Source organism: Brachyhypopomus gauderio, chromosome 16, assembly GCF_052324685.1.
Source record: "Brachyhypopomus gauderio isolate BG-103 chromosome 16, BGAUD_0.2, whole genome shotgun sequence".
Taxonomy (NCBI): Eukaryota; Metazoa; Chordata; class Actinopteri; order Gymnotiformes; family Hypopomidae; genus Brachyhypopomus; species Brachyhypopomus gauderio.
In genome coordinates this window covers 11,521,809-11,541,949 of record NC_135226.1, presented here as the reverse complement: position 1 = coordinate 11,541,949, position 20,141 = coordinate 11,521,809, and the positions used below count along the sequence as shown (strand labels likewise).

The 20,141-nt window shown below is 41.9% G+C and overlaps 2 pseudogenes; both read left to right on the top strand.

Annotated features, from left to right (window-relative positions):
- Positions 1-5,700: 5,700 nt before the first annotated feature.
- On the top strand, positions 5,701-6,756 carry LOC143477175 (odorant receptor 131-2 pseudogene; annotated as a pseudogene).
- Positions 6,757-15,271: 8,515 nt separating this feature from the next.
- LOC143478268 (odorant receptor 131-2 pseudogene) lies at positions 15,272-16,252 on the top strand (annotated as a pseudogene).
- The last annotated feature ends 3,889 nt before the right edge of the window (positions 16,253-20,141 follow it).

The following is a 20,141-nucleotide window of genomic DNA, read 5'->3' as shown; positions in this document are numbered from 1 at the left end:
TGGATAGCGCTTTTCACAACACATGTTGTCACAAAGCAGCTTTACAGGATTTACAAGTTTTAACAATCATATGGGTCCAAATCCCTAATAAGCAAGCCAGAGGCGACAGTGGCAAGAAAAAACTCCCTAGATGGTGGGGAATAGGAAGAAACCTTGGGAGGACCAAGACTCAAAAGGGAGCCCATCCTCCATTGGGCGGACCGTTAACACACAAATTACACAAAACAAATTATACAGACGAATACACAAGTTACAAACAAATCACACAATCAGGCTAAGTATAAGGTAACTAGAAGGAAAGTTCTGGGTGTTGATATTGTCAATGTAAAAGAGCTTGTAGAACAATCCTATTAGGAATACCCCAACACCAATCTGATTTGTTTTATCTAATAATTTTTTTGTCTCTTTTTAATGTTTTGTTTTATATTTTAATGTTTTAAACATTCTATATGCTGCTTGTATTTTTTGTATTGTAAAGCGACTTTGAGTGTCCTGAAAACATGAAGATTAATATACTATTAATAGTATGCTGTTCTTTTAAATCACTCATTACTGTTTTTCTTGTATTTATTTTTATTTTTTGGGTAAAAAAACAATAGTTACTGAACTTATGGAACATTTAAACATGGCTTTGCTGACTTGCTGGTGAATTGTGTCATTCCTTCCTAATTTCATCAATTCAATTGATCTCCTGTTACACTTCATGCCAAAATGAGTTGCTACCGTTTCCTGAACCCAAAACCTCAGGTCAATTGGATACATGTAGCTCTGAGCAACTGACATCTTGACCTACATTGCAATTTCAGACATTTAGCAGTGTCCTCACCTACTGTACCACCAACAGGCTGGAGACCAACACCACCCTTAAACAGAGAGAATGGCAGTAACAAGAGCTCAAATCTAGACTGACAAGACCGTTGATGCGTGAATATAAACCCTAACTGTAAGTCATGATTAGGTCACATTCAGGTGCCTCTCAAAGAGAGGTGTCTTCATTAGGCGTTTGAAGACAGAGCAGAAGAGACTTGATGTTTGCTTTCTCTGAGTTTTAAAGGGTGAAGGTTCAAGCCCAGCCTTGTATCCGTGGGTGTCCGTGACTGTTGAAAAAGCTGTTGAAAAACCAACTGCGGTGGTAATTGTGGTGTGTAGCGCCCCAGCTTTGACTGCCTGTGACCACCACGGACATCAGGACTGTAGACACCAACACTGACATGAACCACTTCCTGTCTTCAACAATGACGAGTTTCGCTTTCTTCTGGAGCTCCACCTCCTCAGTCTTCAAATTCCCCACAGAAACGAGAACAACACACCTCCATCAGCCCGGAAGGACCGGAGGACCGGAGGAGCAGACAGGGACATGTCCTCCCGTGTTGGATATCGCTTCTTCGGACTGGACGCGACCAAGTTGCTGTTTCTATCAGCACTCGTACACAGCTCTGTTTCTGTTCTGGCAGGTCAGACATTGCTTTTTATGTCGTTAAATGAGACTTCATAATATCTTACCATAAGGGGAAACCAATCTAAATTTGTTAACATTTCAATGTCCAACATGTTAGTTTTGTATTCTTTAAAAATGTGTCGTTATTTAATGTGACATTGTATTTTAACTGTGAGATACTGTCATACGCAAGAGTTGGGGAATTCTTTAACAACTTACTGTAAATGTGTGCTTTACTTCCTTTACATGCATTTCTCTGTTCCTTAGACACTGAATGCATCATCCCTCGTGTAGCCTGTACTGAAGATGTCATAATCAATAGCAAACCTCATTGCCTTTCCCACTCTCTGATTCCATGATTTCTGAACAGAATGAGATGCATTGGACACATGCGAGCAGATAGACTGTCCTAGACATGTTCTTCAGGTACTTTGGTGGTTACACATAGTGAGGCTAGTTCTGCCTCTATGTTTTACTACTGTAAAAAACTTGGAATTGAAGGAAAAAAGGTACTATATTTTCTGGACTATAGAGCGCACCTCAATATAAGCCGCACCTTAAAAAAGTTAAAAAAAAAAAGGAAAATGTTGCACCAGGCTAAATGCCACATATATCTACTGAACTGAATACATTTAACTGAACTGATAAGTTTCTGAATGGTGCCTAGGGTTGCCACCTAGGTCTGACAAAAAACAAGGACACTCTGTCATACGCGAACGTAAATTGTTGACGGGGGGTGGCGAATGTAAATTGTTGACCGGGGCGTGGCGAACGTAAAATGTTACGAGGGGGAATAGACACAGCGAGAAAAAAAGACGGATTTCTGCAATTAGTGTGCAGAAACAGTCTAAATAGTCGTTTGAACTAACCTAGTGAAAACCGGGACATTAAATGAAATGTTTTTTTTTTTTTGCCAGGACCGAATATTAAAAAGAAGGAAAACCGGGACAAACCAGCCCAGCCCAGGAAAACCGGGACAGCGACGTGAAAACCGGGACAGTTCCAGGAAAACCGGGACAGGTGGCAACCCTAATGGTGCCTGTAGCATTTTTTGTGCAACAGATTTGGCTTTCAGACGGTGTTGTGCCCAATTCTGACTCCCCTCGTTTATCCATGCATAAGGATGCTACTGGTTACAGTATATTGTCAATTTATGTTTCTATGCATAAATAAGAGCTAGACTTTAATTATCCATCATAGCAAACGGCACGGCATTATCTACGCCCAAAGCCACACTGGCTCAAGGGTGTTAATTTAAATAAAAAACACACTGGCTATACCACAATTCACCTCTGACCATGACTTCGCAGTATTACAGCAGTATTATGTCTAAATATCTAGTTAGGACAAAACTAGAGTGCTCAATGAACTAAGTTATAATCACTATAACTCCCGAATATTATCTGTAGCATCTTTATGCATGTGCAAACGAGGGGAGTTGGATTCTGCCGGGGAGTCGGAATTTGGCACAACACATGTTGGTTGGCAAAACACATGTTGGTGTGCTAAATGTGTGGTTTAGCACATTTAGCATGTGCTAAATGAAAATTAGCACTTCCAACTTTGACCTATCACCTGATTAACTTTCTGCTCTGCCCTCTGACAGGTGAAGAAAAATCGGGAAAAAAGTAGTGGCTTATAGTCTGGAAAATACGGTACTTTGAAAACCAAGATGTCAGATGAACAGTGAGCACAATTCATGTTATCACAGAACACGAACCACCCATCTTTATTAGTAGGCTGACAATGGACCTTTCAATTGCCTGGGAACACACTTCGTTTTTGGCTTTTATGTCTCAGATAACCTCTGTGGTATATATATACCAGTGGGGAACCGTCAGGGCCCTCTACACCCTCTCAGAGGGCCTAAATTATTATTAAAACATAAATATATAATATAATTTATCCAATTTTATTTTATCTACTTACAGTTTGACAATCGACATCTAAACAATTACAAAAATATAAGCAAATAAATTATTCACCCGTGTCTATTCAATCTGTGTTGGAAGGTGAGGGGTTAAGTGGAAGCCTGTGAGCCTGTGTCTCCCCCTATCAGGACTGTGATGCCCGCTGTTCGTTTACAGAGGGCCAGGCAGTTATAATTCAGCGCAATACCAGTTTCAAATGACAGTAAAATTGCCCAATCATATCTTCCCTCTTAGTGGGCGGGCTTAACTTTATGATAATTTCCGCCCGCTGTGGCGACACTAGCTGGCGTTAGCGGGCCCAGGCATAATGGTCACGGTTCGCTACTGATATATACACACACACACACACACACACACACACACACATACATACATACATCATATACATAGGTCTAGATTCCCCACCACATCTTGTTATGCCAAAGTGCCAGGGAACGGCACAATGTTGGTAATACAGGATGTTGCTAATGCAGTAGATTTGGAACACACATAAGATGGGAATAAATGGTGCAGTGCAATGTCTTGTGGGAGACGCTTTGGAAAGCTAAGCTCCACTGAATAAAATTCCTAATCCATAAAAATTCCTAATACAGTATGTGCCATTGGGTCTGGGTCTCTCATAGCACCTTTCATTTACCATGTGTGATATGGACTTTGGTATTTAGGGAAAACAGGCGTTTTGTTTCCTGTGCTCCTCAGCTGCCCAGTCTCCTGTCCCTGGTGTGGAAGACACAGGCCATGTGCTTTCCTGGTTGTGTTTTTGGTAACTATTTGATAGCATTCTGCTTCCTGCTCCACTTCGGTCTGCAGGCCTGCCCCCAATGTCTCTCCCACTGGCCTTCTACCTAACCCTAGGATGGTCCTTCCTCTGATTCAATTAATAACTTGATTAACTTTCTTAACCCAAACCAAGTGTCATAGGTATTATAATGTTAAATTGTTGATATCTAATAATCAATAAAATTTGCAAATATATTTCAACCGGTGGTATTGGGTCACTTTGCAAACTCTGTGCTTCACCTTTGTTAATCAGACTGATGTATCATCATTTAATCTATTCCAGCTGTAAAAAATACATATTTCCCTGAACTTTCAGGGTGGTGCCCCTTTAAATTATTCATAATTAATCAATATTGCTACAGTCCTATGTCTGAAATTCAGCTTGTGTAGTTAGCTTATTCATGTCTTGTTCTCCTTTTGTGTCCATTTTTCCCAGGTTTTGTATATGAGTGTGTTCTGTCTGTGCTATTTGTTTTTTTAGGTTAGCGTATGGTTTGTCTTTGTTCCCTATCTGTGCTTAGTGATATTTTGTTAATTGTGTTAATAAATCCCTTTAATATATACGACGTAACACTCGTGACGGAGTGTTTTTTTCAATAGCGCTGAAATAAATGCTCCGGTTTAAAATTAATTCTCCCATCAAAATTAAGAAATATTTTTAACAATTTATTCTGGGTCCGGATGGGATGGCATTTGGGTCCGTATCCAGTTAATCAGGAATGAGATTGGGTCCAGACAGGACTGTGTTCGGGTCCGGATCCGGACCGCGGTCCGCCTGTTGGTGACCTCTGCTCTAAACCATTTCTAAACTTAGTTTAAAAATTGGTTATGTTCATTTTTATCAAGTCCATTGAGGCTTAAAGGGTGAATAATATTCACAATTATTCTACTTCACCCTGAATCTGTTATCAAGACCAAGAGTTAAAAACAAATGGCATATATACAGAACCATTCTTGGTAGGTTATTTTGGCTATAATGCACTTTTTTGAAGGAATATAGGGTTGCCACAGAAGTACTGATTGAACAACATCCTCAATGTCTCACAACTCAGTCATGACTGGCAGAGGAAACAGCAGGCCAAGATGGCATCAATTAGATTTTAAAGTTTAAAGTTATCATTCTAATTTATTCAGCTAGGGCTTCCTGAACCCCATCATGATTACTGTTTGTAATTGCAAACTTCCCAGTGGGTGTGGCTTGCACAGATCTTTGCTAAATGCTACAGTGTAACATCATACGTGTGTATGACGTAGTATATGACATGTATGATGTATGTGTCTATATATGTGTGTTTGCTCACAGATTCTGTCATTTCACTAACTTCACTATTCTACAGGTAATGCATTAATGATTATATGAGTTAACATTTTCTCATGGCTGTTATGACAAAAGTACATTTGTACTGATTCTGTTTTTCTGTATTCTAGTTTACATTATTTGTACTTTCTACTTACTGTTAGTACTGTCTTTTTATTAAATGTTTTGTGAATACTCCAAAATATGCAGTGCAATACTATTCTCAATCTGGTCTCTTCTTTTCCCTTTTAGATATGTGCAACAGCACTGATGAAGCCAATAGCAGTGGTTACCAGCTACAGCTGGTCAGCCCTGTGCCTTTGACCATTAATATATCAATGGCCATAACACAGTGCATTGTGTGGCCATTCATATACATCGATGTGCTCATGCTTGTTACCTTTTCCAAGAAGCAGGCCTTCAGGACTGAGACACGCTACATTCTGTTTGCTCAAACATTACTAGTGGATTTAATCTTTCTTCTGCTGACTGATTTTGTGGTGCTCATGGTCTACAGTAATGCCTTGATGTCCGTGGTGTTCTGCATTCCCGTCTGCATGCTCATGGAGATAGTCACCATCTGCACACCACTGACTATCACTGCCATGTGTGTTGAGCGCTATGTGGCCATCTGTATGCCTCTGAGACACAGCTCCCTCTCCACCTCCAGCAGGACCCGTACTGCTATCTTCATTATCTGGATTGTGAGCACCGTAAAGCCGCTCGTGGACTTGATCATCCTTGTTTCAACTGTCTCACAAAATTATCTCTCACAGCTCACCTTTTGCTATTATGAGATTATGACTCTTGAGACATGGCACCGTTACATGAGAGGCTGTGTGTGCATCATCCAGTTCATAATAATTTTTCTTGTGGAATTATTTTGCTATGTGATGATTATGCTTGCTGCCCGAGCAGCATCTGTAGACAAGAAATCTGCATCTAAAGGGCTCCGTACTGTCTCACTGCACATGCTTCAGCTTACACTGTGTACAATGGAGATCATCTACCCCTATATTGAAACTGCTCTTGAACAGCTAGACTTCCAGGTTTATTCATCAGTCCGCTTTTTCAATTTTATAACATTTAGTATCATTGCCAGAGCCGTCAGCCCACTCATCTACGGCATTAGAGATGAGAAATTTTATGCTGCCTTTGTATGCTACGTGCAATGTTGGCAGAATAACATATCACCTCAGCAGAGACATTCAACCCAGCATAAAACTGCAAGATGAAGTGCAAATTATATTACTTCTGAATGCTTTAAAATACTGGTTAATTTGTTACGTAAACATTTCATCTGTAGATGCATACAAATGTGGTTTCTCAGAGGGAGATTACAACTTTTTCAGCAAAATCTAATTTGATGCTAATCTATATGTCCTTTTTGTTGTGCAAATTTGCAGTGTTATCAAACAATTATAATAAACCAAACAAAGAATTTGAAATAGTTTTTCTATAAATAGTCCAAGTAGACATGAACAGATGTGTACACTTTCTTATCAGTTACAAAGGGCAGTAATGAAATGTAAGATTTATAAAAATGAACTGTACATACTATGGTGACTAATCCTTCTGGACTAAATGAGATGGATGATGAATAACTTAGATGGTTTAGTGAGATTGCACTACACTAAATATCCTTGAAGTGCACAGGAGACATGCAGCCTGTAGAATTGCAAGAGGACACGAGAACTTCAAATACTATAATGTCACGTGAACAGTGAGCACAATTGATGCTATTATAGAACACAATCCCGCCTGAGATCATACGACACAAACCTCCCTTTATGATTAGGATGACAAAAGACTTTTCAATTGCCTGAGCACATGCTCAGTTTTAGTCATGTTATATAAAAATTATTTATTTATCTCCCATTTTAACTGCTGTGTGTCACTGTGAAATGACTCAAAATGGCATGTCCCCTGAACATCTCTCCATATGCACACTCCCTGATGTGTTTTCAAAATGCACATAGCTGTAAATGCAGTTTCTCCATGTATATACAGGTCTAGATTCTCTTAACATGCACATAGTCCTACATGTTGCATGGACACCTGCATCCTACTTGCTGGTGCCATCATGTGCACATTTATCTCATATATAGTAATATAAATCTAGTTTAAGATACATGCATATTTCTATATATTTGCCACACACACACACACACACACGCACACACACACACACACACACACACACACACACGATATGTAGCGTTCTTATGCATTCATTGTGGACTTTCTAATGGTAGATTTTGTGGTGATATTATGATGGCATTTGTGCCAATGGAATTCTATGACTCTTCCTTGTACTTTCTGAGCAGCAGCACTACACTTTGCTATGACAATGTGCAGGGAAAAACAGGTGTGATGATTGAGGCCGAGGTAGGATGCCAAGACATGATTACACTTTAAGCAGTTTTATTAATACAGAAAGTAGCACATGTAGCTCTAACACAAACAAACAACGTTCAACACACAAGGAGGACTCAAACAAAGACGAGCAACAATCACAATCAGCACACATTAAATAGCTACATGTAAACAAGACCCAAGTGCAACACAAATCACGATAACATGACGGGTGCGACGAATGAATGCACGCACATGTAACCACAACCGAAGGAAATACATATATGGAACTAAACAGACACAGACTACACACACACACACACACACACACACACACACACACACACACACAAAGGGAAGGGTCAGGGGTTGTACTCTGACAACAGGATGTTGCTAATTGAATGAAAGTAAGCACTCAAGACTGAACACAAGAAGGTTAATTTTCTCCAAAAAGCAGCACAATAAGCAGTAGTCAACTTCTTCTGGATGGGTATAGCAAGAATGTTTTCCTTTTCACTGTCATTACCATCCAAATTGTCCAGGAAGTGTCCGAGGGTCAGGTGAGAAGTTGGATATGGAAAACAGACCAAGTTCATAAGGTAGCCGACAGGAAGGGCAAGGCCAGAGGCAAGGTCTAGAAACAGGCATGGTTCAGCAACTAGCAAAGCACACAATCAGAATACTGACTCAGTAAGCAACATAATTGTGGCCATGGTGAGCCACATCAGGTGAGGCTCATTAGTATTCTGGTAGGTGAAATTAGATCTGTCGGTGAGGGTGAGCATGATTGTGGCACTGGCAAGGTATCTGTGGACTGATTCATGACAGAAATCTCCCTCTGACAAGTGGCTACTGATTCCTGAGTGCAGGTCCCTGTGGGTCTGCTCTGGTCACAAGGAACCGGATGATCAGGATGGGTCGCATGGAACTTCGCAATGAGAGAGAGGTCTAAAATATCCTCAGCATGGACCCACAATTGTTCCTCTGGTCCATACCCTTCCTATTCCAGGTTCTGAAAGTGACCCTACATTTATGAGAGCCCAATAGTTCTCGTACAAAGTAAGTGGGGTGTCCATCGACTGCAGTTGGTGGGTTGTTAGGGGCAAGGAAAACTCCGTAAGATGGCAGGCATTAGAAAGAAACCTTGGGAGGACCAAGATTCAAAAGGGAACACATCCTCAATTGGGCGGGCTGCTAGCAGTAGTCTGTATTTACAGTTCATATATAGTTCTATAGTTATAGTTATAGTTCTAATTCCAGTCCGAGTAGTCACAGTCCCTTCAATGCAGATGGTGAGCCTCAGGTAGGAGTTGGCATAAGTGCGTTCTCTTGCGGCACATCCAACCACGGCATCGGCACATCCATTGGCAAAACAGACCACCTTCTAGGTGCTTGTATGGAATGTTGTAGCTAAAAAAATGTTGTAGCATGTTGGATTACGCCAGCACTGCATATATGCAGTGTACATAGAGACACCACCTGGAACAATAGATCAACCTAAAAAAAATTGATATATCTTCTGGAACTCTAATGGAATGCTTCTCTGTTTTTTAGGTGGTGCTGCCAGATGTCTGTGAGGATTGCTGTGACATGTTTGATGTTGTGTTCAGACATGGATTGTGAAAAAAACAGAATGACGATGACAGACTTGTCTATCATGTCACAGAAAAATCTCCCATTCAGGCCTGAAACACAGAGGAGCTGTTGGAGAGGACACACGGCATGAGCATGGCTATATGGCAAGTACTCATAGCCACGTGCTTACCACTTCAGTCTTCCATTTATCTCCCTCATGTATACTTATACTACTTGGACTACAAGATGGCGGCGCGTGCACACGCAGCAGCTTCTCTCTCTCCTGATCAATCTGCATTTTCATGTTTTTTGTTTCTGCTTGAAGCCAGCAGAAACTCATATTTGGAATTTTTGGAATCCAACCAAGAACTCTGCAAAGAGCTGTGAGTCTGCGGCTTGCTCAGGTCACTGGCACCCCCACCGACCCCCTCTGCCACAGCATCTCACCCACGGTGGAAGTGCCACAAGCGGTGAGATAGGAGGCAGAGACGGGGCAAGCACGGAAGTATCCGAACGAGGTTAGCGGCTAGCCCACACAATCTAGCTATCCACAGCATGATTCTGGCCAACGTGCGCTCTTTAGACAATAAACTGGACTACATGTGTCACAACCAGACAAGATAGCAGACACTCGCAGATCGCAGATGTTGGACAAGATTTATTAGACAGAGGCTTACCAACAACAGGGTCGAGAAACAATCCTGAACGAAAATGTAATATAGGATTGGTACACCAGAGTACCAAACTAAAGACGTAAACTAGGCAAGGATCCAGAATAAACCGAGACGGGCAAAGTAAAGCAGAGATGCATGCTTCACAACAAATACTCAGCAATGAATGACTACTCGTTCCCAAAATATATAGGGAGTGGAACAGATGATATCCATCAGTGAGTCTGAACGCCGGGGGGGGGTCACATGAGCCCCCATGGTATTCTGGGTAACGAAGTTCAGTTTGTCCGATGTGGCAGGCACAGATATAACAGGACAGGTAGGAATCACGGGCCTGAAAATATGATTACTTCAGTCAACTCAGAAGGCAGTGAGAGACTGTTGTGTTTATGTGTTCACGAAAACCAGGCTCAACGACAGCATCCCTGATCATGCCGTTCAGCTCGAGCGGCTAACATGCTATCGGGCGGACCAATCTCTCGCTGCAGGTGGTAAGACTCGTGGCGGTGGGCTCTGTGTTTACATTAGCGATGCTTGGTGTTGTAACGCTGTTGTAGTCTGCAAATTCTGTTCACCAGTAGTGGAACTGATGGTTATAAAGTACAGAGAGATTTCTCAGCGGTGCTGATCGCTGCGGTCTATCTCCCTCTGAGCTCCAACAACATCAGGAGTGAGGCACTGAATGAACTGTACCAGCACATCAGTGAACAGCAGACAGCACACCCGGATGCTTTTCTCATTCTGGCTGGAGATTTTAACCATGCAGATCCAAAGAGTGTGTTTTCTGGTCTATTTAAACACATATACTTTCCAACCCGTGGTAACAACACACTTGACCAGGTCTTCACCACTAGTAGAGGAGCCTACAAAGCCTCCCCCCTCCCCCACCTTGGTGCTTCTGATCACCTCACCATTATGCTAACGCCAGCCTACAGACCACTGGTTAAAGTCACCAAACCAGTTCTTAAGCAGGTACAAGTGTGGTCGGATGGTTCCAGACAGACTGAAATATGTTCAGAGAAGCTGCTACCCACAACTCCACTACACAGAAACTGTCTCGGCCTACATCACCAAGTGCATTGATGATGTGACTGACCTCAAGATCATCACTGTTCATGCTAATCTGAAGCCATGGCTGACAGGAGAGGTCCACAGGCTCCTGAAGGCCAGACATGCTGCCTTCACAGCAGGAGACCAGGAAGGCCTGAAGACTGCTAGGGCCTACCTGTCCCGTGACATTAGGAAAGGGAAGAGGCAGTACTCCAAGAGGACATCTCAACGCTTCAGTGAAAGCAGAGACACAAAATCTTTGGCAGGGAATTCAGACCATCACAGGCTACAAACCCCCTCCACAGACCTGTGACAGCACCATCTCTCTGCTGACTGACCTGAAAGGATTCTTTGCATGGTTTGGACCACTCAACAACGCATCCGACCAAAAATCCATCCCTCCTCCTGGTGACCAGGTGCTGAGGCTGTCTCCAGACACCGTGTGGAGAACTTTCAGCAAGATCAATGCTCAGAAAGCTCCTGGGCCTGACAACATTCCTGACTGTGTGCTGAAGAACTGTGCCTGTGCCTGTGAACTTGCAGAGGTCTTTACGGACATCTATAACACCTCTCTGAGTCAGGCGGTGGTTCACACCTGTTTCAAAGCCACCACCATAATCCCTGTCCCAAAGAAAGCATTGCCATCCTGCTTCAATGACTACTGTCCGGTTGCACTAACCTCCATCCCCATGAAGTGCTTCGAACTGCTAGTCATGCACCACATCAGGTCTTCCCTCCCCCCCTTCCTAGACCCCTACCAGTTTGCATATTGGTCTAATCGCTCGACTGATGATGCAATCTCCACTGCTCTACACTCAGCCCTTACACACCTGGACAGGAAGGACACCTACGTCAGAATGCTGTTCCTTGACTTCAGTTCAGCATTCAGTACAATCATCCCCCAACAGCTCATTCACAAACTGGACAGTCTGGCTGGAACATCACTGTGCAACTGGCTGCTAGACTTCCTGACTGGAAGACCACACACTGAACACAGGGTTCCCCATGGATGTGTGCTGAACCCCCTTCTGTCCACGACTGCACACCGGAGCACCCCTCCAATCTCTTCATCAAGTTTGCGGATGACACAATGGTGGTGGGTCTCATCAGCGACAACAATGAGACACTACAGGAGCAAGGTGAGCTGCCTGGCCTCCTGGTGCGAACACAACAATCTCTCTCTGAACACCGACAAGACCAAGGAGATTGTTGTGGACTTCAGGAGAACTCACACACAGCACACTCCCCTGTTCATCAATGGTATTGCTGTGGAGAGGGTGAGCAGCACCAAGTTCCTGGGTGTGTATGTCACAGAGGACCTCTCCTGGACCACCAACTCCGCGTCATTAGTCAGTAAGGCTAATCAGCGGCTCTACTTTCTCTGCAAACTAAGAAGAGCTGGTGCTCCAACCCCCATAATGAACACCTTCTACAGTGAGGCCAGTATCCTGTATCGGGAGCATCCTGACCAGCTGTCTCACTGTGTGGTATGGCGCTTGAACAGCATCCAGACGCAGGACCCTCCAGCGCATCATGAGCGCAGCTGAAAAGATTGTTGGCATTTCTCTCCCCTCCTTTCCGGACTGCTCTTGTATTGCACATCTCATCTTACCACTTCGTAACTTGTATTGTTACCCACTTGTATTGCACTATTGTCCCATTTTGTGTCTCTTGTCACACGTATGTCTAACCTGTGACCTTGTACAGTTATTGTCTCATTCTCTTATTATTTATAATTTTATTTTTATTTCTGTACTTTCGTGTTGTTTTTGTACTGGAACTTGGGAAGGAGAGTACGTAATTTCGATTCTCTGTATGTCCTGTACATATGCAGAATTGACAATAAAACTACTTGACTTGATTTGAAATCATAACTCAGTAGGCTTGAATTTGCTGAATACACCAGAGATGCTCTGGTAAGGTTTAGATATAAATCCTGAAGATCTGGAGATACCTTTCTATAAAAGTAGAAAAAACTGGCAGATTCATACAATGGAGTAGACCAGGGGTCAGCAACCTATGGCACGTGTGCCACTGCTGGCACGCCGAGGCATATTCACTGGCACACGTTACGCTGGACCAGCATCAACAAAAAATAATAATAATAATTAAAAATCTCAGACAGAGAGCACGATACTCCAATCGAAATCGCTCCTCAACGCTCTGCATTCAGCTCCCGCCACAGACCCGTTTAAATTTAGCCTAATCAAAATCAGTTAGCCTACCTGATAGCGTTACAAAAGCCAAGGCATTTCAACACTGGATGGAAGACTATGGTTTTGTGTATGTCAAAAGATCGTGCTGTGTGTACACTGTGCTATGACAACGTTGCGTGTCGAACTTCCAGCATTAAGAGGCATTTCGAGACAAAACACGACAAGACGTATAAAGACCCCGCCGAAAGAGCCGAAGCCATTAAACGTGCCATGGCTAGGTATGGCAAACAGTCCAGCTCTCTTAAAGTAGGGTGACTAAACGTCCATATTTCCTGGGACATGTCCGTATTTCACGTCCTATTCCAGGCGTCCCGGGTTTTGTTATTTATTTTTTTGTCCTGGTTTTTAAATTACCTTCATTGGACCTTTACTATTTAAATTTACAGGCACTACGGCTGCACGGCGCTGCGTGTGACGTAATCCCTGAGCCGCGTCAAGACGGGATTATTTATTATGGATTCTTTCGTGAGTGACCGTAGCGCGACTCCGCACACCTCGCGCAAACCTGCACAAGCAGCGGGGGCATTTATACTTGACGCGTCACATTCTTTGCAGTGTTCTCCGAAACGATATGTGGTAGTATAAACAACCCTCAAAAACAGGGGAAGGAACATTTAACTGATGAAAATTCATGTTGCATTGTGTTCCAGGTTTGAAAAGTGCTGGAACTTAGGCTAAAGTGAGGTGTCCTGGTTTTCCCAAATGAAAATATGGTCACCCTATCTTAAAGTATTTGTGAACAACCAAGGCCACAGAAGCTAGTCACAGAAGCTAGTTATAATCTGGCTAGTTGTATTTGCTAAGCATTGGAGGCCGTTTACTGATGGGGAGTATGTAAAGGAGGCATTTCTCAGCTGCGCAGAGACTCTTTTTGACGACTTGCCCAATAATAATAATTAATAATAATAATTTCATTTGTAAAGTGCATTTTCTATGTAAAATAAAATTCCAAATTTGTAGAATATATTCCCGTAGGTTGTGTGTGTTTTTTACCATTATTGTTGATAGTGGCACACTCATTGACTAGAGATCTTGAAGTTGTCTCAAAGGTTGCCGACCCCTGGAGTAGACAGTGATTGCTCCAAGATATAAGTTCAGCAGCTTACCAGGAGAAGTTGGGGACATGTGTATATAGCCAAGGACAACCGAATTATTGCATGACCTAAGTCTTACAGGATCATGGAGCATGAGCAATGGGTGGGTTGTTGTGACTGTCCTTCAGCCAGAGTTCTGTCACACTCCCTGCTTCAGACTATATTCTCCATCAGCCACATGCCAATGGCCTCGATCACTCCATCCACTTCCACCAATCGTGACCTCCCCTGATTACTTTTTCCACATTTCCTATTTAATCTAATTTTTTGAAGGAGTATAGGGTTGCCATTTCAATACTCATTGAACCTCCTGAACACCCGACTACTCAGTCATTACTGGCAGAGGAAACAGTGCCAAATTCTAGCATGCAAAGATACAATTTGACTTTATTGAACTTTAAAGTCAAATTGTATCTTTTGCTCAAAGAGATGACCATAATCATCATGCTAATTTATTCAGCTGGGGCTTCCTGAACCCCATCCTGATTACTTTTGTTTGTAATGACAAACCTCCCAGTGGTGTGGTTGGCGTACTTGTCCTGCATTCTGACACCAACACCAAATCGCAGCTAAATGCTTCAGTGTAACACCCACCTAACCCAACACTGGTGCACACACATTTAGCCCTATGTGTATATGACGTCAATGATTCCACTCAAACACTATATATGTGTGTTTGCATACAGATTCTGTCATTTGACAAACTTCATTATTCCACAGGTAATGCATTAATGATGATTTGTTAAAATTCTCATGACTGTTATGATACATTTCAATAAAATTTTCATTTAATGTATCTGCATATGTTTTGTGAATGTCATGCAATGCTATTCTCAATCTGTTCACTTCTTTTTCTCTTTAGGTATGTGCACAGCTGAGTGTAACAGCAGTGATGAAGCCAATAGCACTAGTTACCAGCTACAGCTGGACAACTCCATGCCTTTAAGGATTAACCTATCAATGGCCTTAACACAGCTCTTTGTGTGGCCTTTCGTATACATCAGTGTGTTCATGCTTGTTACCTTCTCCAGGAAGCAGTCCTTCAGAACTGAGACACGCTACATACTGTTTGCACACACATTACTGGTTGATTTGGTTTTTCTTCTGCTGACTGATTTTATAATGCTCACATTCTACAGTAATGCTGTGATGTCCGTGGTGTTCTGCATTCCCTTCTGCATGCTCATGGAGATAGTCACCATGTGCACACCACTGACTATCACTGCCATGTGTGTTGAGCGCTATGTGGCCATCTGTATGCCTCTGAGACACAGCGCCCTCTCCACCTCCAGTAGGACCCGTACTGCTATCTTCATTATCTGGATTTTGAGCACCATAAAGCCGCTCGTGGACTTGATCATCCTTGTTTCAACTGTCTCACAAAATTATCTGTCACAGCTCACCTTTTGCTATTATGAGATTATGACTCCTGAGACATGGCAACGTTACATGAGAGGCTGTGTGTGCATCATCAGTTTCATCATAATCCTACTCGTTGAGTTATTTTGCTATGTGATGATTATGCTTGCCGCTCGAGCAGCCTCTGTTGACAAGAAATCTGCATCTAAAGGGCTCCATACTGTCTCACTGCACATGCTTCAGCTTACACTGTGTACAATGGAGATCATCTACCCCTATATTGAAACTGCTATTTTACATCTAGACTTGCAGATTTATTCATCAGTCCGCTTTTTCAACTTTATAACATTCAGTCTCATTGCCAGAGCCATCAGCCCACTAATCTATGGCATTAGAGATGAAAAATTCTACGCTGCCTTGGTATGCTACATGCAATGTTGGCAGAATCACATATCGCCTCAGCAGAGACAATCAAATACAGCATAAAACCTCTAAGTGCAAAACTTTACTACAGTGACACAGAAAACCTTCCACTTTAAAATTCGTAGTTAACCATTTCATTTGTAGATGTACAGAAGTATGGTTTCTCAGAGAGAGACTACATCATTTTCAGCATTTCATCACTACAGACGACAAAGTTTAACCCAATTGCTAATGTAAATCTGTGGATTAAATGCAACACTGAAATTCATGAGCCCCATTCCTTTGTGTTATGTCTGCTATGCCTTACCATCACCTACATAAACTAATAAAATGTAAGATTCATTAAAGGTATTGTACATATTATGGTGACTAATTCCTTGTGACTTCTCAGGGCACTGAAAGCCTATTTAGTCTCTGAATAAAGGGTTTTGATCTAGGACCTGTTTTTGTCTTATTGCCACATGCTTTCTTTGTTCATCTGCAGTGTTGGGAACGTTACTTTAAAAAAGTAATTAGTTATAGTTACTCACTACTTGTTCAAAAAAGTAACTGAGTTAGTAACTGAATTACTCTATAACAAAAGTAACTCGTTACCAGGGAAAGTAACTATTTGCATTACAGTTAAAAAAAAGTTATATGCCAATGAATAAGGATTTTTTGAAAAAGCAGTTTTCACAGTCAGTTGAAATTAGTAGATCAGAAAGGTGTTTAACTTTTGATATTTATTGCACATCAACAGACCAATGCAGGATAAAATCCTTTAAAATCCCAAATCTTTGTAAAAAAAAAAAAAAAAAGGCAAAATAAACAGTTACTCTATATAAAGTGCATTTACATCAAATTAAATTAAATTCTCTCAACCAGAGACAACTGGTTTGTTCACAACAGAAGTAAACTTAACAATAAAACCTCTATTCTTAATTAAATAAATCAAATACCCAGTCTGGTAGACATTCAGGAACTTCAAGTATTTTCTTAAATAATGTTTATATCGCCACCTTTCTTCAGCTTGCTCCTGACTCACCATTTCTGTCTCTTCTCCATTTCTGTCGTGTGTCACTGGTGTGCTTCGGCACGCGTGTAACAACACTCGCTCTGATTGGCTACCATAACGCTGCCTTAGCCAATTGCTTACTGACTTGTTAAGTTAAACAGGAGTTACACCGAGAACTGTGACCTATTTTTAAATACTTTACTGTGAGAGTAAATCCAAATATGCGAAACAGTTTGTAACAGTAATAATGGCAATCAGGGAAAAAAAACTTGATATGCTTTACTACATGAGTTTGGCAATACTTCTCACTGATGTGAAATGAGATGCAGGCGTGCCCCGAAATCAGGGAATGCAGATAGAGTCAACCTGGACTGTGCATTCTGGGAGTTGGGAGTGTTTATAGCCTTGCTACAAGACAGTACATGACATCATCATTCTTGCCTGGTGCAAGGTTTCCGCACATTGTGCAAATATTCTACAAATGGACGACAAATGGATGGTTTGCCCCCTCCAACCAATGCCGCCACTTCTTAAGCACGAACCTGACTAATAGCAACGCCCTCTCCTGCGATTTTAAGGTGTTTGAAGACTGCTTATGCCTTGGCTGTTTATGCCTTGAGTTTTCTAGGCTGGCCCTTCAATAATGCCATGAGCAGTGCAGCCACAGGGCTGTAATTTTATATGAAGCACCTGTAAAAGTTAAAGCACCCTAAAAAACCCTGCAACTGTTTTACCATTGTAGGAATGGGCCATCCGCAAATTGTTTCTACCTTTTTATCATTCATAGTTATTCCACCCTGGCTTATCTCGTATCCCAGGAAAGAAATAGTTTGTGGAATTCACATTTCTCCAACTTTACAAACTGGTATCGAAGAAGAGATTTTAGCACCGTGCATATCTATTGTATGTGGGTTTGGAGGTCTGGAGAATAAATCAGAATATCGTTTATATATGCTAAAACAAACCTCCTTATGTATTCTCTGAGAACGTCATTAATTAATACCTGGAAGACAGACAGTGTCACACTGAGTCCGTATGGCATCAGCTTGTATTTGTAGTGTCTCTTAGTAGTATTGAAGTATTGAAGGAGTGAAGTAGTATTTACTCATCGCTCTTGTGGATTTGCACTAGGTTGGATGCACTCCTTAGCTCCAATTTAGTGATTTTGATCCAGCTTTGTAGAAGTTACAAAGCTGACAGAATAAGAGGTAATGGATATGGGTACATTTTACTGAACAGATTCAGTCCTTGGTAATCTATACAAGGGCAGTGACTTCCGTGCTTCTTTCAAACAAAAAAATCCTGATGCCATAGGAGACATGGAAAGATGGATAAATCCCTGTTGAAGTACTTCCTTAACATAATCCTCCATAGTTTGTTCCTCCTCCTGTGTAAGTGGATATATCAGAATATTGCCCAATCAATGAGGTCAATAGCGCATTCGTAAGAATGATGTGGCGGTAGTTCTGTTGCCCTTACTGAAGATCTCTTTGAAATCCTCATATTACTCAGGGACTCAAATTTGGTCAAAGTCTCTGGACTTTCTAGAGAGGTGGAGTGTATGCAAAGTTTCCGCAGCAGCACACTTTTTCCGATACAACAGGTAAACCAGGAAATTATCTCTCTTTGTGTCCATGAGATTTATGGATTATGTTTGCACAGCCATGGAAACCCCAGTACTACTGGAAACTGGGATAAAGCACAACAAAAAGTGTTTGCTCCTCAGAACAAAGAGCGCTGGCCTGAAGCAAGAAGGGTTGGGTCTTTTGACTCACAGATTCCTCACCTACTAGGGTTCCAAACAAAGCCGTGATATTGTATACTTGTAAAAGCGGTTCTAATGGAATCCAGAGATCTTTTGCCTGCTAGGTTTGAATAAAATTACTTTCTGCTCCAGACTTGATTAATGCTGGAACAGAGGATTCACATCCATATTTTAGGATCACTGGGATGGTAAAGGATTTACAAACAAATGTATCCTTATTACTCTGTATAGTTGATCCCTATTCTCTCTATCCCAAGATTGCCCCTTGGGGGTTTCTTGGATAGTTTCCCTTTTCTCTCTCATGTTGCCCTACCGTCAAGTGAGCGGAATCACATTGCATTGGCTCCTTGTGGTAGTTATTATCTCCTTCCCTGGGATGATCAAACTGAGGCCACCTATTGGTGTGTACATAGCGAAAATGCTTATGTTCACACAGTAGCGAACCGTGACCATTATTAAAAAATTAGTTTCCTCTCCTAATTAACTGCAATAAAAAAAAATTTTTTAAATGAGATGACAGTACAGCTTTAGACACGCAATAGACAATAATATCTGTACTAGATAACTTCTTAAGCAAAATAAGGTTCCAACAAAATAAGGTTCACAGCTCCATGTTCCTCAGGAGTGGAATATGTAAACGACGCGCATCAAAGGACTGAATCGAACTAGGTAGCGGTGGTACGCTCACGACAGCTAACAGCCACAGCGGGCAGAAATTATCATACAGTTAAGCCCGCCCACTAAGAGGGAAGATATGATTGGTCAGTTTTACTTTCATTTGAAACTGGTATTGCGCTGAATTATAATTGCCAGGCCCTCTGTAAATGAACAGTGGGACCACCAATCACCAACATTGGTGAGGACTTTTAATCGCGGCACCTGGAATTGACAGCACTAGTAAATGCTTTAATCTCCATCAGGACTGCTGATCCTACCAGCACATAAACAAGTTCCTCTACTCATTCCAGCATGCCCCTGGTCACACCTGGTGGTCAGTATCCTTACTGATTTCCCCCCATCCTAGTTTTAGACTATCATATTTACTGTACCCATAACCATTCCAGAAGGACCATTTAATCATGTGTTTCCACTTTTTGGCAATGCTAAAGTCATTCTCTCCAGTTGAGAACCAAAAATTAAGCTCATGCACCTAGTCTGTCTTCATTGAGTGGTTAGGGGTAACAGTCAACCTC